The sequence below is a fragment of the Mustelus asterias genome, unplaced genomic scaffold (genome assembly GCF_964213995.1).
Source record: "Mustelus asterias unplaced genomic scaffold, sMusAst1.hap1.1 HAP1_SCAFFOLD_483, whole genome shotgun sequence".
NCBI classification, from domain to species: Eukaryota; Metazoa; Chordata; class Chondrichthyes; order Carcharhiniformes; family Triakidae; genus Mustelus; species Mustelus asterias.
Window position 1 is genome coordinate 118,544 of NW_027590435.1, and position 8,985 is coordinate 127,528.

Here is an 8,985-nt window from a genome sequence, read left to right on the forward strand (position 1 = left end):
ATATGGGGCACTCCAAATTGAAAGGGGGGCACTCCTAATTGACGGGATGCACTCCTAATTGACAGGGCCACTCCTCGTTGACAGCGGGCACTCCTCATTGACTACACCTAGGTGACGGGGGCCACTCCTCATTGACAGGGGGACTCCGCATTGATGGTGGGGCTCTCCTCATTGACGGTGGTGCACACCTCATTGGCGGGGGGCCATTCCTCATTGAATGTGGGGCACTCCTCATTGACAGGGAACACTCCCCATTGACATTGGGGCACTCCTCATTGACTCGGGGTCACTCATTAACGGTGGGCACTCGTCGTTGACGGGGGGGGGACACTCCTCATTGACAAGGGTAACTCCTCATTCACAGGAGCGTCCTAATTGACAGGGGCAACTCCTAATTGACAGGGGGAGCTCCTAACTGACAAGGGGCACTCCTGTATGAAAGGGGGCACTCCTAATTGACAGGGGAGACTCGTAATTGGCAGGGGGCAATCCTTATTGACAGTGGGCACTCCTCATTGACAGCGGGCACTCCTCATTGACAGGGGGCAGTCCTCATTGACAGGGGGCACGCCTCTTTGACGGGAGGCACTCCAATTGACGGGGGGGGGCACTCCAATTGACAGGGGGCACTCCCATCGACACGGGGCACTGCAATTCAGAGGGTGCACTCCAATTGACATGGGGGAATCATTATTGATAGGGAGCACTCCTAATTGTAAGTGGGCACTCCTCATTGACGGTCGGGCGGGCGTCCTGTTTGACAGGGGGCACTCCTAATTGACAGGGGGCACTCCTAGTTTACTGGGGCCACTCCTAATTGACAGGGGGAGCTCCTAACTGACAAGGGGTACTCCTATATCAAAGGGGGCACTGCTAAATGCAAGGGGAAACTCCTGATTGGCAGGGGGCAATCCTTATTGACAGTGGGCACTCCTCATTGACAGGGGGCGTTCCTGATTGGCAGGGGGACCTCCTCATTGACAGTGGGCGTTCCTCATTGACAGGGGGCCCTCCAATTGACGGGGGGGGGGGCGCACTCCAATTGACAGGGGGCACCCCAATCGACACGGGACACTCGAACTGACAGGGTGCACTCCAATTGACATGGGGGACTCCTAATTGACAGGAAGCTCTCCTAATTGACAGCGGGAACTCCTCATTGACACGGTGCACTCATAATTTACAGGGGCCACTCCGAATTGACTGGGGGAAATTCTAACGTATATGGGGCACTGACCATTGACGGTCGGGCATTCCTCATTGACGGTGGGGCATTCCTCATTGACGGCGTGGGGGGGGGCACTCCTCATTGACAAGGGGAACTCCTTATTGACAGGGGCCTCCCAATTGACAGGGGGCACTCCTAACTGACAGGGGGCACTCCTAATTGACAGGGGGCACTCCTAATCGACAGGGGGCACTCCTCTTTGACATGGGGCACTCCTCATTGACAGGGGGCACTCCCGATTGACGGTGGGTGTTCTCCTGTTTGACGGGGGGGGGGGGGCACCCTTCATTGACGGTGGAGAACTCCGAATTGACGGGGGGGGGGGGGGGGGCGAGGCGCTCCTCATTTTACAGGGGGACTCCTCACTGACAGGGGGCTGTCCTCATTGAAAGGCGGCTGTCCTCATTCACATGGGACACTCCTCATTGACAGGGGGCACTCCTAATTGACATGGGGCACTTCTAATTGTCAGGGGGCACTCCAAATTGACAGGGAGCACTCCTCATTGAAAGTGGGCACTCTTTATTGACAGGGGGCACTCTTTATTGACAGTGGGCACGCCTTATTGACAGGCAGCGCTCCTTATTGACAGAGGGCACTTCAATTGATAGGGGGCACTCCTCATTGAGAGGGACACTCCGCATTGATGGTTGGGCCCTCCTCATGGATGGTGGGGCACTCCTCATTGACGGGGGGGGGGGCACTCCTCATTGACGTGTGGGAAATCGCCATAGACGGGGTGGGGGGGGGTGCTCTACTTTTTCACAGGGTGGCACTCCTCATTGACGTGTGGGGAATCCTCATTGACACGGTGAAGTCCTCATTGGCAGGGGGCTCTCCTAATTGACACGGGTCACTCCTAATTGATAGGGATACTCCGCATTGATGGGGGCTCTCCTAATTGACACGGGTCACTCCTAATTGATAGGGGCCACTCCTAATTGACAAGGCGCAATCCTAATTGACAGATGGCACACTTCATTGAAAGGGGGCAGAACTCATTGACGGGCGGCACTGCTCATTGACAGGGGGCACTCCTCATTGACACGGGGCACTCCTCATTGACACGGGACACTCCAATGGACAGGGGACACTCCAATCGACAGAAGGCACTCCAATTGACAGGGTGTACTCCAATTGACATGGGGGACTCCTATTTGACAGGGGCCACTCCTAATTGGCAGTAGGCACTACTAATTGGCAGGGGGCACTACTAATTGCCAGGGGGCACTGCTAATTGACAGGGGGTACTCCAATTTGACAGAGGGCACAACAAATTGACAGGGGGCACTCCTAATTGGCAGCGTCACTCCGAATTGGCATGGGGCACTCCATAATGACAAGGAGCACTCCTAGTTGAAAGGGGGCACTCCTAACTGATGTTGGAAGCTCCTAACTGACAAGCGGCACTCCTGATTGCAAGGGGGTTCTCTTAATTGACAGGGAGCACTCCTCATTGACAGCGGATACTCCTAAACGACAGGGGCACTCCTCATTGACAGGGTGCACTCCTCCTTGACAGGGGGGCACACCTCATTGACGGGGGCCACTCCTCATTTACTTCGGGGCAATCCTCACTTACGGGGCGGGCACTAATCATTCACGTGGGGGGCACTCCTCATTGACGGTGGGGCACTCCTAATTGACAGGGGTCACTCCTAATTGGTAGGTGCCACTCCTAATTGACAGGGGGCTCTCCTAATTGACAGGCAGCACACCTCTTTGACAGGGGGCACTCCTTTTTGACAGGGGGCACTCGTCATTGACAGGGGGGCACTCCTCTTTGACAGTGGGCATTCCTCATTGACTAGGGGTCACTCCTCATTGACGGTGGGGCACCTGTCATTAACGGGGGCGTCCTATTTGACAGGGGGCACTTGTAATTGATAGAAGGCACTCCTCATTGACAGGGGGAGCTCCTAACAGACAAGGGCCACTCCTATATGAAAGGGGGCATACAAAATTGCAAGGGGAGACTCCTAAATGGCAGGGGGCAATCCTTATTGACAGTGGGCACTCCTCATTGACAGGGGGCGCTCCTCATTGACAGGGGGCTCTCCAATTGACGGGGGGAGGGCACTCCAATTGACAGGGGGCACCCCAATCGACACGGCGCACTCCAATTGACAGGTTGCACTCCAATTGACAGGGGGCACTCCAATTGATATGGGGGACTCCTAATTGACTGGCGGCACTCCTAATTTATGTGGGGCACTCCACATTGACGGGGGTGGGGTACACCTCATTGACGGGGGGGCATTCCTCATTGACGTGTGGGGAATCGAAATAGACGGGGTGGGGGGCACTACTCATTCAGAGGGTGCACTCCTCATTGACACGGTGAAGTCCTCATTGACACGGTGCACTCCTCATTGACAAGGGTCAATCCCGATTGACGGTGGAGAATCTCCTCATTGATGGGGGGCTCTCACACTTCAGTGACGGGGGGGGCGCTCCTCATTTTGCACGGGGAACTCCTCATTGAAAGAGGGCTGTCCTCATTGAAAGGGTGCACTCCGCATTCACATGGGGCACTCCTCATTGACAGAGGATACTCTTTATTGACAGTGGCCACTCCTTATTGACAGGGGGCACTCCTTATTGACAGGTGGCACTCCTTATTGACAGGGGGCACTCCTCATTGACGGTGGGGCACTCCCCATTGACTAGGGGTCACTCCTCATTGGCTGAGGGGCACTCGTCATTGACCGGGGTTGGGGGGGCGGACTCCCCATTGTCAAGGGGAACTCCTCATTGACAGGGGCGTCCTAATTGACAGGGGGCACTCCTAATTGACAGGGGGCACTCCTAATTTACAGGGCAACTCCTAATTGACAGGGCGAGCTCCAAACTGACAAGGAGCACTCCGTTATGAAAGGGGGCGCTCCTAATTGACAGGGGAGACTCCAATTCACAGGGGGGACTCCAATTGACATGGGCGCTCCTAATTGAAATGGGGCAATCCTAATTGACAGGCTGCACTCCTCATTGACATGGGCACTCCAAATTAACATGCGGCACTGCTAATTGACAGCAGTCGCTCCTTTTTGACTGTGGGCACACCTTATTGATAGGGGGCACTCCAAATTGACAGGGGGCACTCCTAGTTGACAGGGGGCACTCCTGATTTACAGGGTAACTCCTAATTGACAGGGCGAGCTCCAAACTGACAAGGAGCACTCCTTTATGAAAGGGGGCGCTCCTAATTGACAGGGGAGACTCCAATTCACAGGGGGGACTCCAATTGACATGGGCGCTCCTAATTGAAATGGGGCAATCCTAATTGACAGGCTGCACTCCTCATTGACATGCGCACTCCAAATTAACATGCGGCACTGCTAATTGACAGCAGGCGCTCCTTATTCACTGTGGGCACACCTTATTGATAGGGGGCACTCCAAATTGACAGGGGGCACTCCAATTGACAGGGGGCACTCCAATTGACAGGGGGCACTCCTAATTGACAGGGGGCCCGACTAATAGACATGGGCACTCCAAATTAACATAAGGCACTGCTAATTGACAGCAGGCGCCCTTATTGACAGGTGGCACTCCTAAGTGACAGGGCGCACTCAAATTGACAGGGGACACTCGAATTGACAGGGGGCTCTCCAATTGACAGGGGGCTCTCGAATTGACAGGGAGCACTCCTCATTGGCAGGGAGCACTCGTAATTGGCAGGGGGCAGTCCTAATTGACAGAGGGCACACCGCATTGATGGTGGGGGCCTCCTCATGGATGGTGCGGCTCTCCTCAATGGCGGTGGGGCACTCCTCATTGACGGGGTAGCACTCCTCATTGACGGTGGGGCACTCCTCATTGACAGGGTGAAGTCCTCATTGATAAGGGGCTCTCCTAATTGGCAGGGGCACTCCTAATTGGCAGTGGGCACGCCAAAATGACAGGGGGCACTCCAATTTGACATGGGGCACTCCAATTTGACAGGGGCACTCCTAACTGACAGGGGAACTCCTAACTGACAAGAGGCACTCCTCATTGACGGTGGGGCACTCATCATTGATGGTGGGGCACTCTTTATTGACAGGGGACACTTCTAATTGACAGGGGACACTCCAATTGACGGGGGGCGCTCCAATTGACAGGGGGCACTCCAATTGACAGGGGGGACTCCAAACGACCTGGGGGACTCCTAATTGAAAGGGGACACTCCTAATTGACAGGGGGCACTCCTCATTGACAGGTGACACTCCTCATTGACGGTGGGGCACACTTCATAGATGGGGGGGCTCTCCTCATTGACAAGGGGAACTCCTCATTGACAGGGGCATCCTAATTGGCAAGGGGCACTCCTAATTGACATGAGGCACTGCTAAGTGACAGCAGGCGCTCCTTATTGACAGTGGGCACTCCTTATTGACAGGGGGAACTCCAATTGACAGGGGGCACTCCTCATTTACAGGGGACAATCCAATTAACAGGGTGCACTCCAATTGACAAGAGGCACTCCATTCAGCAGGGGGCACGCCAATTGACAGGGTGCACTTCAATTAACATGGGGGAGTACTAATGTATAGGGGCCACTCCTACTTGGCAGCGGCCACTACTAATTGCCGGGGGCACAGCTAATTGACAGGGGAACTCGAATATTTTCAAGGGGGCACACCAAATTGACAGGGGGAACTCCAAATTGACAGGGGGCACTCCTAATTCGCAGCGTCACTCCGAATTGGCAGGCGGGGCTCCAAAATGACAGGGGGCACTCCTAACTGACAGAGGGAGTTCCTAACTGACAAGCAATACTCCTAATTGAAAGGGGGTACTCTTAATTGACAGGGGGCACTCCTAATTGACAGGGGGCACTCCTAATTGACAGGGGGCACACCTAATTGAAAGGGGGCACTCCTATTTGACTGGGGGCACTCCATATTTTTATGGCGCACTCCTCATTGACGGTGGGACACTCCTCATTGACGGGGCGGGGGCGGTGGCACTCCTCATTGACAAGGGGAATTCCTCATTGACAGGGGGCACTTATAATTGACATGGGGATCTCCTAATTGACAGTGGGCACTGCTTATTGACACGGGGCGCTCCTAATTGACAGGGGCCACTCCTAATTGTAAAGGGGCACTCCTAATTGTAAGAGGGCACTCCCAATTGACAGGGGAGACTCGTAATTGACAGGGGCAATCCTAATTTACAGGGGCCACTACTAATTGACAGGGGGCAGTCCTCATTTACGTGGAGCACTACTCATTGACAGGGGCCACTCCTAATTGGCAGAGGGCAGTCCTCATTTACGGGGAGCACTACTCATTGACAGAGGGCACTCCGAATTGACAGTGCACTCTCCTTATTGACAGGGGTGCACTCCTGTTTGATCGGGGGCACTCCTTATTGACAATGGGAACTCCTCATTGACAGGGGGCTCCTAATTGACAGGGGGCACTCCTCATTGACAGGAGGCACTCCTAATTGACAGTGCGACAATCCTCATTGACAGGGAGCACTCCTCATTGAAAAGGGGCACGCATGTTTGACATGGGTCACTTCTAATTAACTGGGGGCACTCCAATTAACAGGAGGCATTCTTAATTGACTGTTTGCACTCCAAATGACAGGGGGCACTGCAATTGACAGGGGGCACTCCAATTAACAGCGGGCACTCTTAATTGACAGAGTGCACTCCAACTTCCAGGGGGGACTCCAATTGACATGGGAGACTCCGAATTGACAAAGGGCAATCCTAATTGGCAGGGGGCACTCCTCATTGACGCGGGTACTCCCGATTGTTAGGGGGCACTCCAAATGGACAGGGGGAACTCCGCATTTACAGGGGGTATTCCTAACTGACAGTGGGACCTCCTAATTGTAAAGGGTCACTCCTAATTGGCAGGGGTCACTCCTAATGGGTAGAGGGCACTCCTAGTTGACAAGGGGCACTACTAACTGACAGGGGGAAATCCTAATTGACAAGGGACACTCCTGATTGATAGGGGGCACTCCTAATTGACAAGGGGCACTCCTAATTGACAGGGGTGACTCCTTATTGATAGGTGGCACTCCTAATTGACAAGGAGCTGTCTTCATTGACAGGGGGCAATCCTCATTGACAGGGGGCAATCCTCATTGACAGGGGGCGCCCCTCTTTGAAAGGGGGCAATCCTCATTGACAGGGTGCACTCCTGATTGTCAGGGTCACTCCTAATTGGCAGGGGTCACTCCGAATTGGTAGGGGCTACTCCAAATTGACAGGGGGCACTCGGAACTGTCGGGGGAGCTCCTACTTGACAAGAGGCACTCCTAATTGAAAGGGGGTACTCCGAATTCACAGAGGGCACTCCAAATTCTCGCGGGACACTACTCATTGACAGGGGCACTCCTATTTAACAGGCGGCGCTCCTAATTGATAGGCCGCACTCCTCATTGACATGGGGCACTCCTAATTGACGTGGGGCTCTCCTACTTGACATGGGGCATTCCTTATTGATTTAAGGCAATCCTTATTGACATGGGGCACTCCTTATTGACAGGGGGCAATCCTTATTGACAGGCGGCACTTCTAATTAACAGGTGACACTCCAAAATACAGCGGGCACTCGAATTGAGAGGGGGAAGTCAAATTGACAGGGTGCAATCGAATTGACAGGGTGGACTCGAGTTGACAGGGGAAACACATATTTACAGGGGGCACTCCAATTGACAGGGGCCACTCCTAATTGACAGTGGAAGCACCTAATGGACAAGGGGAAAATCCTATCTGGAAGGGGCACTCCTAATTGACAAGGGGAACTCCTCATTGACAGGGGCCTGCTCATTGACAGGGGGCACTCCATATTGACACGGGACACTACTCATTGATGGGGGGCACTATTATATGACAGGGGTCACTGCTATTTGACAGGAGCCACTCCTAATTTACAGTGGAAGCTCCTAATTGACAAGGGGCTCTCCTAATTGTAAACGGGCACTCCTAATTGACAGGGGAGACTCCTAATTGACAGGAAGCAATTCTAATCGACAGAGGGCACTCCTCATGGACAGTGGGCACACCTCATTGACAATGGGGAAATGCTCATTGACAGGGGGCACTCCTCATTGACAGGGGGCATTCGTCCTTGACAGGGGGCAAACCTAATTGGCAGGGGGCACTCCTAATTGGCAGGGGGTACTCCTAATTGACACGGAGCACTCCTAACTGAAAGGGGGCACTCCTAATCGACAGGGGTACTACTAATTGACAGGGGGCTTTCCAAATTGACAGGGGGCACTCGTCTTTGACGGGGGGCACTCGTCATTGACAGGATGCACTCCTCATTGACAGGGGGCACTCCTCATTGACAGGGGAACTCCTCATTGAAAGGCGGCACTCCTCATTGACATGGGGCACTCCTCATTGACGGTGGGGCTCTCTTCATTGACGGGGGGGGGGGGGCACTCCTCATTGACAAGGGGAACTCTTGATTGACAGGGGCCTCCTAATTGACAGGGGGCACTCCTAATTGGCAAGGGTCACTCCTGGGTGACAGGGGGCACTCCTCATTGAGAGGGGGCACTCATTGACGGTGGGTCACTCCTCATTGACGGTGGGGCACTCCTCATTGAAGGGGGGGGCACTCCTAATTGATGGGGGGGGCACTCCTCATTGACAAGGGGAACTCCTCATTGACAGGGTGCTCCAAATTGACAGGGGACATTCCTAATTGTCAGGGGCTCTCCTAATTGTCAGGGGACACTGCTCCATGACAGGGGACACTCCTCATTGATCGGGGGCACTGCTCATTAGCCTGGGGCGC